The sequence below is a fragment of the Arvicanthis niloticus genome, chromosome 12 (assembly GCF_011762505.2).
Source record: "Arvicanthis niloticus isolate mArvNil1 chromosome 12, mArvNil1.pat.X, whole genome shotgun sequence".
Taxonomy (NCBI): Eukaryota; Metazoa; Chordata; class Mammalia; order Rodentia; family Muridae; genus Arvicanthis; species Arvicanthis niloticus.
The window spans coordinates 5,802,896-5,820,712 of record NC_047669.1 but is presented as its reverse complement, the minus strand read 5'-3'; the positions used below and the strand labels follow the sequence as shown (position 1 = coordinate 5,820,712).

Here is a 17,817-nt window from a genome sequence, read left to right as displayed (position 1 = left end):
GAAAAATCATCCTAATCCTTAACACACACACACACACACACACACACACACACACACACACACAAAACCAGATGCCTTGGTCATGGTGTCTCTTCAAATCAGTGAAAACACCAACAATGAAACCTGGAAATAATGTCCAATCTCTGTGGAACTCCTGTTTTAGTTTGACAAATAGAACAAAAAATAATAGTTATAAGATACTATGTAGGTCTCCCTATAATTTTATTACTTGCAACACTGAGGCAGGAGATTGTCATAAGCTGAGTTCAATCGGGCTACTTAGTGAGATCTAGGTCATCTTGAGTTTCCTGTCTCCAACCTAGAACAAATCATATAAGGTGTTAATAAATAAGAGATGTTTGGAATCTTGCTTGACATTCCAAAATGCATTTCCATGTTCCAAGTTTAATCATAAGTATTATGACCAAATAAATAAAATTAATTATTAGAATGCTACATTCATTGATATATTTTGGTTGTTATTTTTGATGATATGATGCTTAGATCCCTTTGTTTTACCACAGAGAATGCTACAGTGCAATGATTTTTCCCCAAACAGGCCACTTCTGCACACCCAGCTGACTCTCAGGGGATCCAATTCTCAGTGCTTTCCTATCAAAAGATGTCTGCTTTCTCTCTCAGATGCCACACACCAAGAATTTCAAGGAGACTAGATATCTTCCATATTATCCATACTGCATCTTAATGATCCATGCCAAGTTTGAGCTAATCTAGACTAGATGCTAGGTACCTTCCATCATATCTATAAGGTCTTATCAATAACATAAGCAAGTGATCAGCATCCTGAGTAAAGATGCCCATTATACTGCTGAACCTAGAGCATAAAGTGTGCTATATGGTAAATCAAGTATGGTCTGATGTGGTGAGTAAGGGGAGCAGGAGGGAAGACTGAGTCCTGCTGAGATGCATGGGTTGACTCACCATGTGCCTAGATACACTGTGGCAATCTCCAGTCCTGGACTGCAACAGTAAGTGGACTCAGGTAAACACCTCACTTACTGAGTGTGATGTCCTGACACAGTTGCCTGGTTCTTAATAGAACAGATTCATCTTCTCTGAGAAAAGCCTGAGGCTCCATGGTAAGAGACCTTTCAAATGTATATTCAGAGAATGGAAAGCCTTGAGACCCCTAGAATTATTAGGGAAGACAGTCTCTGTGGAAGAAACCAAAATATGAGAAAGATAAGAAATAGATGAAATTCTGTAAGCACAAGAAATTCACTGGAAATGCTAAGTATAGATAGAAGATTTCATGGTTTAAAAAAATTATGGGGATGTGACAAAACATATTTGTGTATTCAAAACTGTATTACAGAAAGAAATTTGAGTTTTAAGACTAAACATTTGGAGAATCTAGAGGCAGGAAATTCATCAATATACTACAGTATCTTTAAATTCTATGTTATGCAAAATGAGAATTACATGGTTTGAATACAAGAGACTAGACTGATTAAATTGGAGAACACACAAGTTTATACACTAATGGAAGTGTTCATAGGAGTAAGCAATTACAATGGGTGCTCATAGTTATTGTCTAGCAGATACTTGAACCCAAATTAATGAACATTTTTATTAGTATTTTATGACATTAACTCTGCTCACAAGCTATTATCATTAACTCACATTATTAGCTCATACTATTATGTATAAATTATAAAGCTAGTATACTATTATCTAATTTAAAATTGGACATTCTAAAATTGATTAAATGAAATTTTTACTTAGATATATTTAAGTCCTAATAAAATTATTTGAAATAACTTAGAAGAAATATGAACATGTGAAGTTTAAAATTTTTGCTTTGTTTTAACTCGAGATAGGTGAGAGAAAATGTTACTCACCATGTTAATTTACTAACAAAAATGAGGAGTAAACTAAACAAAACTAGAAAGGTCATGGCTATTTTCACTATTGTTCTTACAGTTAAAAACTGCTAAACTTCAAAGAAGTAATTTCCAAATTCTTGATAGTCAGCCACTGAAGAGGTTGGTTGCCATGGAGAAGCTGTGTAGCTCATCTAGACCTTTGAAGAAACTCTGTTGCCTATATGATGATGTATCATTGTTGCCCTTAGCATTGAGTTTTTTTCTTTGACTACACTCCTTACTTCCTATCTGACCTATAGAAGACATGCGATTGTTCACAAACTGTGTGATCACATTTGCCAGTGTTCCTTTAGGAGGTTTACCATTTAGAATTTAAAGTAGTAACAGTCAGACCTATATCTTGACAATTTTTGTACTTCAAAAACAGTGGCATTTCACTATTGTTTTAAAGCAGTGTCATTATAATGTGCTGTCAATTTATAAATTTTAGTCATTGATTGTTCAAAAATTAGTCAAATATGGGTTTCGTCGAAGGTGTACTGCAATAGGAAGTTTGAGGGGATAAGAAATACAGCATATATATCCCAGTGAAGTCATCTCTTCAAAAGAGTACTGTAGGTGTAGTGCTTCAGAAGGTATGACCTGAGCTTCTCCTAATAATGCACACACTCCACATCAAATACTGACATGATCTATTATTTAAGCACAGATCTCATTAAGATTTTTATTCTTACCAGGCTATTTGTCACATGACTTGTGTAATATCTTTCCATATGTGAGACATATACATATTTATCAGCAAAACCTATTTCTTCAACTTTGCTAACTCTAGCCTGACTTTATATTACAGTTTTTAAAATTTGCCAAGTATATGATCAATATTTTGCACTTTTCTCATGATAAAATAGCAACAAAGCCTTACTAGCTGCTACACGTAGATTTTTTTTTTTTTGTGCTAGGATAGATAAGTCGAACCAGACTGTCCACTGTCATTTTCTAGACTTGCTGATCACTTTCTTCTTTTTTATCAGCCACTTTTACTGAATGGGAAATTTCTTATAGGTACTGTAATTCAGCCATATCAGGTAACTAATACAACAGAAATTGGTTCTGTCTTCAGTGAGACAGACAACTAATGAACATAAAACAAGGTTTTTATATTTTTTTTAAAGTAAAGAGGTGCTGAAGTTGGCAACCTGAAGCAGGTCTTGTGCTTGAGAATATATTCATTTGACAAGGAACTAGAGTCATAGCTTTATGCTCTGGGAATTCTTTCATTTGAGTACGTTCATAAATGTATGCTGAAATGTATATAATGGAAGTAGTAAAGGTATGCTTTTTTAGTTCCAACCCAATGAACTATAACTGGAGAACATAAGCTAGTCACTTTCTACAGGGTTCAGGAAAATAAGTAGCACTGGATTACACACTCGATGCTGAATCAGTGTGAATGATCAATTCAAGTTGGGGATGAGTAATGCACATTTAGAATTGTCATGTTTACACATACTTCATAGAATTTGAAAGGACATACTATATGAAAATTGTTTACAGAGGCAAAACTTGTAGAGATATGATTTGAGTATAGGTATAATTTGTATGTAGAAGAGAAGTAAGGAGATTTAGAACTTTTTCTATTGCACAAATGACACCATTCAGAATCTACGAGTTCTAGAATCATAAATGCCCATTCATGGCTTTGCTGAGGGAAGGCTATTAGAGGGGATTTATATAATAGCTCAGCATCCTGCATTATGAATTTGATGACATTGTGAAATGTATGATTCTACCAATTCTGGCTGTCATTAAAACATGTAGGTACATAAACATTCCAAAGTGATTGCATGTAGCTGGAATGTTAAATGGATACACACACACACACACACACACACACACACACACACACACACACAAACACAAACTAAGCACTAAAACTAAACACCAGACTAAGCAACAAGCAATGGCAAGCAAGCAAGCAAGCAAGCAAGCAAGCATGCAAGCAAACAAACAAGTGTGCAAACAACCATTGGTGAAAAATGAATTTGTGATCAGCTTGCTTGACAGCTCAGCAGTGTTATCTTGTTTTTCCAAGCATATTTCAAGTGTATTTCTTACTGAGAAGCTGCCAAGACATTTACACAAACTATGTTAAATTCTTTCTCTTCTAGGGAGCCCCCAAAAAACTTAACTTTACAGGGAGTGTTAATGTAACTTGGCTGGGTTTCATCCTGGGATCTTCATCCCTAGTCTACAAGGCTTTCCTCATTCTCTATCTTTTCCTCCTCTTTATATCCCCCTCCTGTCTAAACTACCTTAGACTATTAACAAATACAGAAATAACAATAGTTAGAACATAGAAACTATAGAGGACAATTAATGTTTGATTCTAGTCTTGGCCATTGTCTCTTGCTATTCTAGGCTTTGTTTTCCCCCCTCTAGCATGTATTTAATAAGTTTCATTTAATCTTAAAAAGAACTCTAGCAAGTACTGATATCATCTTGATTGAATTTCAGAGAAAATTTAATACAAATTCTCACATAGTTTTGTATTGGGTCTGTGTTTTGTTTACATGAGACAGAAACTATATTTTAGAATATTTTATTTGCTTTAAATTTTCTTATCTTGTTTTAAGATACTGAGATATAGTTTATATGGCTATCCTAAAACATATTTTAGGATAAACAGCACTTCAATTCATATTCAAGAAATTATTGCATTTCTTTCACTCACCTGATGTATTATCTAGTAAAAGTAAGAATACTTCGGTGTTTACTGAATGTTTAAATTCTAGTGGGTGAATGTGTAGGAACCAACAGCACTGGGAGTGAAACCCAGGTTCATGTGCACGATCAGTAAGCACTAACACTAGACTATGTTGTTGTTCACATGCAGATTCTTACTACCAAGTGAAGTTAGAGGCTTGAAGATTTTATGATTGAGTTTATCAGTGGGTCATTAATAGGTTCAAATAATAAAATTGCTGCTCTCATGTAAGTATGCAATTACATGTAATATTCTCCACTATTTCTAAATCAAACATTTTGTCAGTAAGTGTTCTTTTCAGAAATTAATGTATAGTAACATCTACATTTATTGAACAATGACTACAATCTAAAAATTAACAGTTTGTAAGTTTTATTCTGGAGAATAGAGATAAGGTAGTAAAATGAAATTATAATCTAAGTATTTTTATGTTATTGTATATATGGTATATTCTAATAACTGTGATAATTACTAAATGAACAGTTAGATGGAGTACCAGGTAAAGGCATTTGTCACTTAAACTTAGTCACCTTAGCTTGATCCTAGAAATACAAGTAAAACTGGAAGGATACAATAGCAATACTATGCTACTTTCTATAGGGAAAAGCCCAGGAGGCCTCAGCCCTACATAAAGAGATATAGGCAAGCAAAAAGTGCTGAGAATGAGAGAAATAGTCTTCCCTGGGAAGGAACACACTGGTTGGTTACTCAATACCAAATGGTCACACTGAAGAAAAACATAAAAGTTTGAGCACATTGTACTTATTAAGTGCCAGATCCCACATGCAACTACAGTTAATAAAAAATGAGGCCATGGGTTTGAAAAAGAGGAAGGAGGAATTAAAAGGAAGAAAACAGCAGGGGGAAGTGATGTAATTGTATTACAATTCCAAAAATATGTTTTGAAGCATGAAAAAAGATAAATGACTCTCAGGATCTGATCTGCTGACCCTTTCATGTGTGTACATATACATGCATACATATACACATTAGTAAATAAATAAAATGAAGGGAATTGATAGGAAATACTATAAATCTTATATAGTTTATAAGAAGTTAATCTATAGCTGTGCTTAAAACTTGAAAGAACCTTCAAAGTGAATTTAGTGGAACATTGCTCAGTGATGAGAGATGAACAGCCTGACTCACCAAGTGGTTAAGAGCAATGAGTTCTGTGTGTGGCTTCCCATGTATATATAAGCTAAGTCACTTGTACAGGCTAGCAGTGTTAATAATGAACTATGTAAGTTAAGGACTGTAAATAACTTTTCAGGAAAAAAAGAAATATTTTAGATATATATATAGAATTTCTCTCTCCTTTGTTGTTTTTGTCTTTCTCTGTTTGTTTGTCTGTCTGTCTCATATACACCCCCAACCTCCTGCCCACATCTCCCCTCCCACTGATGTTTAGTCACAGAGTCATTCAAAAGAAGTACTGAATGTTTCTAAAATTAATCTTGGTCAGCTCCCTTCATTGTGTTAAACTCAACACAAAACGACCCACACAATTTATGCTGCTGTTATTCTTTCTTACTTCCTTTCATATCTGGAACCCATTGTTCTTTATCCAAGATTTTAAAAGTAGGATCAGACTCTGAAAGAGAAGGAAAGTCTGGGTTTCAACTGGATCATACTGTTAATTAATGAGTGGTATTACAATACCCAGGCTCTAGTGAAGAGTTCCACCCAAAGGAAACTCGAGTGGAGATTACACAGGATGTGCCGTTGTGAAAGGTTTATTCAAGAAATGAGTAGACTTAAGTAAAGCATATGCAAGTAAGTGCAGCTACGAAACCTGAAATATACAACAGTCTATTCCAAACTAAACACTAAATTTGTTAGAACAAAAGAAACGTATGTACTTGTATAACACCATCCACTCTAAAACCCTCTATGAGGCACTTGATGGTGAGTTCAAATTACATATAAACCCATTTTATTATGTGAACTTATAAGTAAGTACACAATTTAACATTTTCATAATTAAATAACCATCTCTTTGTAGGTAAAATGGAAGAGATATGATGGAACATAAGAACTATACTTTCAACAGTGACTTCATCCTCTTGGGACTGTTCTCTTCTTCCAAGACAAGCTTAGTATTTTTCTCATTTATATTTTTCATTTTTATTATGACTATAACAGAAAATACCCTCATGATCCTCCTAATCCACAGGGATTCTCGACTCCATACCCCAATGTACTTCCTGCTCAGTCATCTCTCCTTCATGGATATCTTGCACATTTCCAACATTGTTCCTAAAATTATTGCTGACTTCCTCTCAGGCAGCAAAACTATTTCCTTTGCAGGCTGTAGGCTTCCAGATATTTCTAGTCCCTCACCTTGCTAGGTGGTGAGTGCCTTCTCCTGGCAGCCATGTCCTATGATCGATATGTGGCCATATGTCACCCACTTCGCTACCCTGTACTGATGAGGGATAACTCCAGTGGGCTCCTGGCTGCAGGCTCCTGGCTGGTGGGGATCCTCAATTCCATAGTACACACAGCTTTTGTACTCCATTTTCCCTTCTGTCACTCAAGGGCCATTGATCACTTTTTCTGTGAAGTCCCTGCCATGTTGAAGTTGTCATGTATAGACACAACACACTATGAGCAAGGAGTTAATATGAGTGGCATTATTTTTCTGCTGATCCCATTTTCCATGATCTCTATATCTTATGTGCAAATTCTTCCTCACTGTCTTCCAAATGCAATCATCAGGGGCCCGGCAAAAGTCCTTATCCACCTGTTCCTTCCACATGGTTGTTGTCATAATGTACTATGGGACCAATCATTTTTCACTTATATGAGACCCCGGCTCATACCACTACTCCAGGTACAGGATAAGTTTCTGGCAATATTCTACACCATTCCTGACACCCACACTCAACCCCATTAATCTATAGCTTTCGGAATAAAGATGTCCTCATGGCTGTGAAAAAACATAGTTCCAAAGCTAATTTTTTGAATAAAAATGAATAGAAAATGCCACATTTTTATGTTCTGTAAACTCACTTTCTTACCTTGTTTTATACATTTATTTTAGAGTAATGCATAATTGTGCCCAGGCATATATGTATATTCAACTGCCCATGGTAAAGTTATGTTTATGCTGTAGTAAACCAATAATAGATCATCATCTAAGGAGATTGAAAATTTGTTAATCTAGGTATAGTACATGTCATGAAATTTATGTGCAAGCTGCTGTAGCAATTATCTAAACTAATGCAAACGAAAAATATTTTTATTAAAATTAAATAATTCAGCAGAATAGAAAGGTGTACTCTAATTTGGGAAATTTTATCACATCTAATAGTTTGAATAATCGTTCTTAATAAATATCTTACAATAAGTAATTTAAAATGAGAACCCATCATATAAAGGTATAACTGGTTGAAATTCACTAAGTTATCCTTTACAGTTAGATCTTTTGTAATGATCACAATATGTTTGAGCACTTCATAACTTCTGTGTGCATTTCATAACCATTGTCAGTTTAAGGTTGTCCTTATTGATGGGTGCTGCACCTTCTTTCTTTTTTGGTATGATATCCTTTTCTGTAAAAGCCTCAATGTGGAATTTTAAGCTTTACTTTTCTAATGATTTCATACTGTTCACTGGCTTAGTTTCCTTTGTAACTTTATAAAACTTTCAACTTTTCTGTCTCTGATTGCAGTATAATATAAAATATAATATGTTTTGCAATACTAATAATTTATTACAGTATGTAGTAATTTGAATGAAAATGGCCCTATAGGCTCATAGGGCCTGGTAATAATCAAAGGTATGATCTTTATGGAGTAGATATGGCATTGATGGCAAAAGCTTGCCACTATGGATGGACTTTGAACTTTCAGAATATCAAGCCAGGCCTAGTGTGACTTATTCTCTTCCAGCTACCTGCAGATTCCAGAAGTAGAACTCTCAGCTACCTTTCTAGCACCATGCCTACCTGCATGTCACCATGGTTCCCTATATGATAATAATGGGCTAAACCTCTCAAGGGTAAACTAGTTCCAACTAAATGATTTCTTTTATAAGTGTTGCCTTGATCATGGTGTCTCTTTACCACAAGAAAACCCTAACTAAGACACAATTTATGCTATTGATTTTATTTAATGAAAAATTTATTACTCTCTTTTTAATAGGTTATCACCAGTATTTTATAACCTAACATCTTTTACATATGAAGATTCCCAGTACACTGTAGGATTATGGAAGCATAATATTACAACATGTCAATATGATCACAGGAACTGTGATAATAAATACATTGTTTTTTCTGCAATAACACTTGGAAAATAGACTCCATTTTATTCATAATAATTGGCTTGAAAAAAAAATCAAGACAGAAACAAAAATTTTAGCATGTAACAATTAATAAAATAAGAGGTCATGAATTTGAAAGAGAGAAAGGAGGGGAATATAAGGGAATTTGAAAGAAAAAAATAGAATAGAGAAGTGATATAATTATATTATATTCTAAAATATAGTTTACAAATCTAGCAAGTTATTATTTGAGAAATTGACTTTATAATATATAGATGGGAGGCAGAGCACAAAACATTTAAAAATAATATTCTGAAAAATATACTTAGAGCATTAAGTGCAGTGTAAAATTATCTTCTAATACTTGAATTTCAAAAACTGGATGATATAGACATAAAGGAAGTAATTATGCTCTTAACAAAAATTTTATGTCCTCGGTGCAGAAATTTTAACTTTTTTCCCTATAACTTTCTGTCCTTTTCATACTAAACAGTGTTATTTCATTAGAAATCATGTAAAATTTACTAGTATAATAACAAACACATACTTATTGGTAGGAGAAATTAAAAGTTAAATGGAAGCCCTAATGTTTATACACAACACACACACATACACACACATATCGCACACAGACATATCACATACATATGTATTCATATGTATATGCACATTCATATAAATATATAATACACACATATATATGTATATATACATATATACATATACATATACATATATATCTATACATGCTTTTTTTACTTTTGTAATTGAAAAAAATCATACATGTCACATTTTGTTCTCAGCAACTCCTCTCAGAGTCTTTTCATCTCTCTAACACCTCAACTTCATTTTGTTTCTCTCAAAGAAAAACAAAACAAATCAAACAAACAAAATACAGATTTTAAAAATGTTTCTTGTAAATACAAGTTTCCAGTGAGAAGCTCTAACTGAAAAGGATTATTGATCAGAATTTCAATGATCCTGCAGAGATTTTAATATTCCAGGGTCAGAGTAAAATTTAAAATTCTCTTGGGTCATTTCTAGCTCTTTTACATAACTATTTGCAGGGCACTTCTCTGTGTGACCTGCAATCCTTATTACTATTAAGTAAATCCTCTGAAATATATTTCCAGCTTCCTAATATCCACCAACCCAAAAGCTCATCAGGTAGCACATGAGGCTATACCAGAGGTTTTCCTGCTTTGCCTTTTATGTTGGCTGCTATACTTGAAACTATGCTGATTTGAGTTTCTTTGTTCTATTGCTACAAAAACTTAATCTAGTTTTTATCTTCTTGGAACATAGAATTTATGGCAACCTAAATATATGTTCTTAGGCCATATATAAGTATTGTTTACATGTACCTGTGGCTTTATGCCATTTATTTGGTTCCAAGTAAGTGGTCATGTAATTTATGATAAATAAATTTAGCTTTAATTCATTTCATTTTGCATTGTAACTATTTTTTAATGAAAACAAAATCTCAGCTCCAGCAAGCATAACTAGTTAGGTTTGCATACCTGTCCTGGTTCACCAAATAAAGACACAGTCTAATTATGATGGGCAGAATGAATATTTCATAGTGTGAATACATTCAGTAAATGAATGCAGGAATCTGATTAGCTTCAGTCTGTCTTTTGGGTATTTGTTCAGATCTTTAAGTTTGAACTGGATTCTTAAGACAAACATTAATATGGTTCAACATTAATCCTTGTCTCAATACTCATTCTGCAAGTTTGTCCAAGAAGTTTCTCCAGGGCTTCTCTAGGAGATTGATGTTTCAAGAAGATAAACTGGTTTTCAAGTGATAATTATTCTAAGATGAAACTTTCTTCTAATAGATAATTGCTTTTTAAAAAGTATTCTAAATTCTCTATTCTAAGGATTAAAACAATGATTTAGCTCTAGGCTTTGATCAGGATGAACATCTTTCCCTAGCCCAGTTCCTTCTGTCTATTATATCTTATCATATTACTCCATATGTGAAATTTTGTCCTATGATCCAGGCTGGTCAGTACATACAGTGCTCAGACCCTTCCTGGTGACTTAAATCTTATATCCTTAACTCAATGTATTCATCTCAATCATCAGCCTGAGTCTGGTTCCAACATCTAGTCCTCTAACTCAGTGTGAGGGAATCCACCAATACCATACCTCCCCATAAATTCATCAGTCTATATAAATGCTCTCCAGTGAAAGTTGTCTAGTTGTACCCAGTATAAGTTTTTAAAATAGCAATCATAAAATGCTTACAAATTCAAGGTATTTAAAGAAGACAGAAACAAACATATCAATGAACTGAAAGAGAATAGTAATAAATATGTGAGTGTTATTCAACAAAACAAAAACTATGTCTAAATTAAATGATGAAGATGATCCAAAATTTAAGGTTGAGATAGAAAACTAAAATTGAATAGAAGATAAAATTTAAAAACTCAATAAACTAAATTAATATCTTATGGGGAAATCATTATAAGTAGAACACATCAAGTAGAAGATTATGTTTTAGGGATAAAATATTATTAGGTCACAAACACATAATATATGGAAATTAAAAACAAAAGAAAGGAACATCTAGGAATTGTGTGACACTATGAAGAACAAATCTTTGAATTATCAGAGTAGCTGAGAGAGAAGATGCTCAGGTCAATGGCACAGACCAGATCTTCAGCAAGATTGTAGAACAAAACTTTCCAAAATTATGGAAATGTATGCCCATACATATACAAGAAGCACACAGAACACCAAACAGACAAGATCAGAAAAGAAATTCCTTGTCACACATTATAGTCAAAATATGAAGTATAAAGTATGAAGAAAGAGTCTTGAAAGCTACAAGAGGAAAACAGAAGTCATAATATAAAGAAAAATCCATCAGAATGATCTTTCTCAGTGATGATTTAAAAGCCAAGAAGGGTCAACCACAATGGACTCCAAATACTAAAAGACCATAGATGCCAAACTGGATTACTGTATCCAGAAAAACTACCTGCCATTTTTATGGGAGAAAAAAACCTTCTGTAATACAGACTAAAAGAATTTATGTTTATCAAACCAGCTCCATGGAGAATATTAAAACCATATTTCAGAATAAAGAAAGCAATAAACATAGTTGAGATACTCTAGAAAGAGAACAAATAATGGAATGATTATTAATTACTAAAACATAAGGTACAACTAAGAAGACAAACAGCAACAAAATAATGGTAATCAACACATAACTTTTAATAAAAATTTTTAATATTATTGGCATTAACTATGTATTCAATCAATGGACACAGGGTAGACAAACAGACAAGGAAACAAAAGCCATCCTGTTGTCTTCAAGAACCTCATCTTGACATTAAAGATAGGCACTACCTTAAAGTCAAAGAATGAATAAAAGAACCCAAACAAATGTATAAAGGAAACAAGCATTCATTCATATCCAAATATAGAAGCCACACTGAAACTCATCATAAGAAGTTAAGCAAGGTCAGTTTATTCTAATAAAGGAAACAATTAATTAAGAAGATATTACAATCCTAAAGCATATGTGCACCAAACTCTGATTCACCAAATTTTATAAAAAGCATACTACTAAAATTTAAACACAGATTAACAAAAGCTTAATAATATTGGGCTATTTTAATACTCTGCTTTCTCTAATACACAGGTCATCTGGATGAAAAACAAATGGAGAAATGTAAGAATTAAATGCATACAATGGATTTAACAGGTATCCACAGAGTATTTAGATACCAAAGAATATACACATGGAACTTTCTCTAAAATAGGCCACATCTTTGAAAACAAAAGAAAATACATCATAAAAAATTCAGAAAAATGAAATAACTCCATGTATTATATCTGATCACAGTGTGATAAAATGTAAAGGGATTTAAATTTAAATCTTTAGCAATTCTGTGGGTTTACAGAGAATAAATAGTTCATTACTGAATGATGAATGAATCAAAGAATTGATAATATTATAAATAAATTCTACAACTAAGTGAAAATGAAAATACAACACAAAAAACCTCTGGACCAGGTTAACATCTCTTTTTTTTTCATGTATTTTTTTTTATTAGATCTTTCATTTACACTTCAGATACCATCCCCTTTCCCCACTCCCCCCCTTCTTAGAAAACCCCTATCCCATGCCCCCTTTTCCTTTTTGCATTTATACATTTTTTTAAAAAATGTTAATCATAGGCTTTATAAGTTTGGTATTGTTCAATCAGAGGTGTAACCTACTACCCAACCTAGATATATCAACTATCTTTGACTGGTGGAGATACATGAACATCTGCTTCCCTGTCTCCTCCCTCTATCTCTCTTTCATCACCTAGCTTCTCCTCTCCTTCTTCTTCTCCTGTTCTTACTCCTTTTCTTCCTCTCAGTACTCCTCCCACCTTAGCTCCTCCTACACATCACCCTTCCTGTTAAAAGGAAACTTTTCTCTCAAAATACAATTAGAGCATAATTATGCCTATTTGTACCAGTGAGGTACAAGATAGTCCTAATACCCAGTCCATCCTTTTGTTGACTAACCAGCACCTCTGTCATCTATCCTAACTAAAACACTTAGTTCTGAACCTGGCTTTTTCCTTGGCTTTGGGATGAATGTCAGCTGATGACCATACACTCAGATCTTTTCTCTCAAAGTAAATAGCTATAAGTTTTCAACCCCGTCAGAAATCCAGAATGACTGAGTTGACTATAATTGTGGGAAGCACAAAGCATAGCTTCTAAAACTTAGCCAATTAATAGAGACCTCTGAACACCTGGACACTCGCTCTACTACAAAACGTTGGAGCATCTGTTCTTCTGCCTTCTGGCCCAGGATCATCTGATAGACCTTAGTGCTGCAGAATTATTAAGGGCTGATTACTCTGTCTAGGCAGATATAATCAGTCGACTATTCTGCAAGTGTGTCCTTTTCTGGACAGTAATTTGTCTGTAGAAGGAAAGTGGCAATTCTTGCCTAGTGGCTGTCTCACCACAACTGGAGTAACTCCAAGGATGCTCAATTTCTTCTTAGAATTTAACATAGGAAGCTGTCTGGACCAGACAGGTCTCTAATGAAAATAAACATTAATACTGAAATGTTTGTCATGTCAATTCTAAGGATTTCTGATGTTTTGAAAACCATGTAAGGTAACCTGGACTGTTGCCTGTTAACTCCACTCAGCTATTTCTAAATAAAACATAGAGAACACCCTTATAATAAACTCCAAGTCATGAATTTGCTATAGTCCCTTAACACACAGGCTGACCATCTCAAATCAGTTAAAAAAGTTAAAGAAGGACTGGGTCTAAGCTTTGTATTCCTAAGTGTGTTATATTGGTTCAATGCCTATGAGAGTAACAATATTCATCTCACTCTTATATCACTAAGAAGCTCATGCCAATGAAAACCTTAAAATTTGTAAACAAAGTAAATTGGTGCCATTTAAGAATTTATATCTTCATCTTGATATTAATTATACAGATTTCTACTAATAGGTTATGGCTATGCAATAAACCCTAGCTAATCCTCTCTATTCCGACAAAACCACTAGTTTTCCCTAGGGAGACAGCCCAACATTTACCACCTTAGTCCCCATGCCCAGGGAATAGGGGCGCTGACTCATCATTAGCTTCTTCAAGCTGATTATGGGCGTTGAGATATTAGAAGAGGAGTGGGAGGGAGAGCAAGTTGACAATCCTCTGATGCTGTGTCTTCGCTGCCTCCAGATGGAATTCACGGACCTCAGAGGTTTGAGCAGGTCTGCCCAGCTTGCTTGTTGAGTAGATACACCAAGGCTGATCATTCTGCAATAGACAATTCTCAAAACAAATTTTAGTATCAAGATAGTTTTTTTTTTTTTAAAGAGGGCTGACATTTTATTAAGAATGTTGGTTCTAACCACTTTTCTATTTTTTCCCCTCTTCTATTGGATATAATATTTACATTTCAAATTTTATCCCCTTACTGCATTTCCCCCACCACCCAGGAACCCCTTATCCCATCCCCCCTCCTCCTGCCTCTATGAAGGTGTTTACCCACCTACCCCCAGCCTCCCTCCCCATCCTCAGATCCCCCCCGCTCAGTGCTCAGCCTTCAGGGTACCAATGATCTTGTCTCCCACCTATGCCCAACAGGGCCATCCTCCCCTACATATACAGCTGGAGTCATGTGTCTCTCCCTATGTGCTCCTGGGCTGGTGGTTTAGACCCTGGGGAGCTCTGGCTGGTTGGTATTGTTGCTCTCCTCACAGGGCCACCAGCCCTTACGGTTCACAGTTCCTTCAATTTACTCTCTAACTCCTCCATTGGGAACCTTTGATCAGATTAATGGATAGCTGTGGGTATCTGTCTCTGGGTATGTCCGACTCTGAGAGACCTCTAAGGAGACAGCCTTATCAGGCTGCTGTCAGCTTTCCCATCCTGACATCCCTATCAGCGTCTATTTTTGGTGACTGCCTATGGAATGAATACCCAGACACAATGGTCTCCCTACAACCCCCCCTTCAGATTCTGACCCACACTTTGTCTCCATATTTGCTCCCTTGGTTATTTAGTTACTACTTCTAGGCATCCTCACTTGTTCTTTCTTCTTCATGAGCTTCGTGTCATCTGGTAGTTGAATCTTTGTTGTTTCAAACTTTTGGGCTAATCTCCGCTTATCAGTGAGTAAATACCATGTGTGTTCTTTTGTGATTGGGTTACCTCACTCAGGATGATATTTTCTAGATCCATCCATTTACCTAAGAATTTCTCGAATTCATTATTTTTAATAGCTGAGTAATACCAGGTTAACATCTCAAAGTCAATAATAGCAAGAAATAAAAAAAAATCAGAGCAGAAATCAATGAACTAGATACAAAGAAAGCAGTACTAATATTTGACTAATCTAAATGCTCCTTTTTTGAGAAGATAAGTGTGATCAACAGATCCTTGGCTTAACTAACCAAAAGAAGTAAAGCAATGACCCCCCAAAAGTAACTACAAAGAGTAAAAAAAATTTGAATATTATAAGGTAATACTTTTAAAACTTGCACTTTATTAACTTGTAAAATCTAAATGAAATGTACCAATTTTATATCTAGCTTATCTACCAAACTTAAACCAAGAATTCCACAGCTGAAACAGACTCATAATCAATAAAAAGATTGAAACAATAATCAAAACTATTCTAGCAAAACAAATAACAAATATAGAAACAGCAACTGCAACAACAAATAGGAGGCCCAGATGGATTTACCTTGAAATTCTACCAGATTTTAAACATCTACAACAAATTCTTTTCAAATTCAGAAAAAAATATCATTTTCATTGTATCTTAACAATAGCTCATACCTGTACTTTTCTCATTAAAAAAGATAAAATTGTTTAGATAAATATTTTTTAATATTGAATACCTTTACCACATAGGAAAACTGAGGCTCAAAATAATTCAAAAGCAAAATGTAAATGTGAGATTTTATCCTGCCTTTGTTGCCTTGTTTGTTCAAAAAAGATTACTTTTTTCAAGGGCAATTTCTAAATGCTTATATATTTTTTAAGTAGATAATTTATTTAATTAAAATAAAATTACTAGACTACTAAGATGTTTTGACTATATTTATAACTGCCATATATTTTTAAAAAATTATCTTTAATCTTTTTTTTTACAGTCCAGTCCAGTCTTTATCCCCCTCCTGGTCTTCCCTCTAACTGTTCCTCATCCTATTCCTCCTCCCCGATCTCCAAGAGGATGTCTCCCCCACTGGGGATTCCCTCTCTCTGGGGCCTCAAGTCTATTGAGGGTTAGGTGCATCTTATCTTACTGAGGCCAGACCAGACTGCCCTGTGCTGTATATGTGTTGGGGGCCTCTAACCAGCTAGTGCTTGCTACCTGTTTGGTGGCTCAGTGTCTGAGAGATCCCACAGGTCCAGGTTAGTTGAGACTGCTGGTCTTCCTATGGGGTCACCCCCCTCCTCAACTTCTTCCAGCTTTTCCCTAATTTAACTACAAGGGTCCTCAACTTCAGTCCATTGTTGGGGTGTTAAGTATCTACATTTGTCTCAGTCAGCTGCTTGTTGGGCCTTTCAGAGGGCAGCCATGTTAGGCTTCTGTCTGTAAACACAGCATAGCATCAGTAATAGTGTCAGGCTTTGGAACCTCCCCTTGAGATAGATCCCAAGTTGGGCAGGTCACTAGACAATCTTTCTCTCAGTTTCTTGTCCATTTTTGTCCCTGTAGTTCTTTTAGACAGGAATAATTCTGGGTGAGAGTTTTTGACTGTGAGGTGCCAATTCCATTCCTTCACTTGATGCCCTGTTTTTCTATGGAGGTGGCCTCTACAAGTTCCCAGTCCTCACTGTTGGACATTTCATCTAAGGTCCCTCCCTGTGAGTCCTGAGATTCTCTCACCTCACAGGTCTCTGGTACATTCTAGAGGATCCCCTTGCCTCCTACTGTGGGAAGCGGCTCCACTCTCACCATTACAAAGTGGCAGTTGGCATAGGCATTGCTTGAGAGAAAAGACAACTCCATATATGGAGTTGTATGTGCTGAGAGGTGTGGCTACCCAATCACCCCACCTCACATAATTGAGAGTGGCCAATTAGCAGTGACTAGCAGCTGTTGATAGGGTCAAGGCAATGCTTATAAGGGGCTGCGGGAGCTGGGGAGTGGGACAAAAGAACAAAAGAACAGGAGAAGAGAAGAAAGAGAGAGAGGAAGCACGCTGTACAGGGATAGCTGAATAAACCGCTTGAAGAAGAACATGATTGCCATTGCCTTATTCTGCGGGTCGGACGTGGGTAGCGACATCCTACCACCCAAGGTTGGATGTTTCCATATATCTGCTGGACCTCAGGACTTCACTCCTTCCCCCCCACCCCAATACCTGATCATGTTCCCCTTTTCCCCCTCCCCCTCTCCTCTCCCAGTCAGGTCCCTCCCTCCCTTTTCTCCCCATGTTTGCT

General features: G+C 35.3%; 1 pseudogene across 1 annotated transcript; it reads left to right on the top strand.

Moving 5' to 3' along the window:
- Positions 1-659: 659 nt before the first annotated feature.
- On the top strand, positions 660-10,323 carry LOC143444003 (olfactory receptor 2AJ1-like; annotated as a pseudogene). Its single transcript, XR_013113457.1, has 3 exons — positions 660-1,100; positions 4,741-4,838; positions 6,617-10,323. The product of XR_013113457.1 is annotated as an olfactory receptor 2AJ1-like (transcript).
- Positions 10,324-17,817: the final 7,494 nt, after the last annotated feature.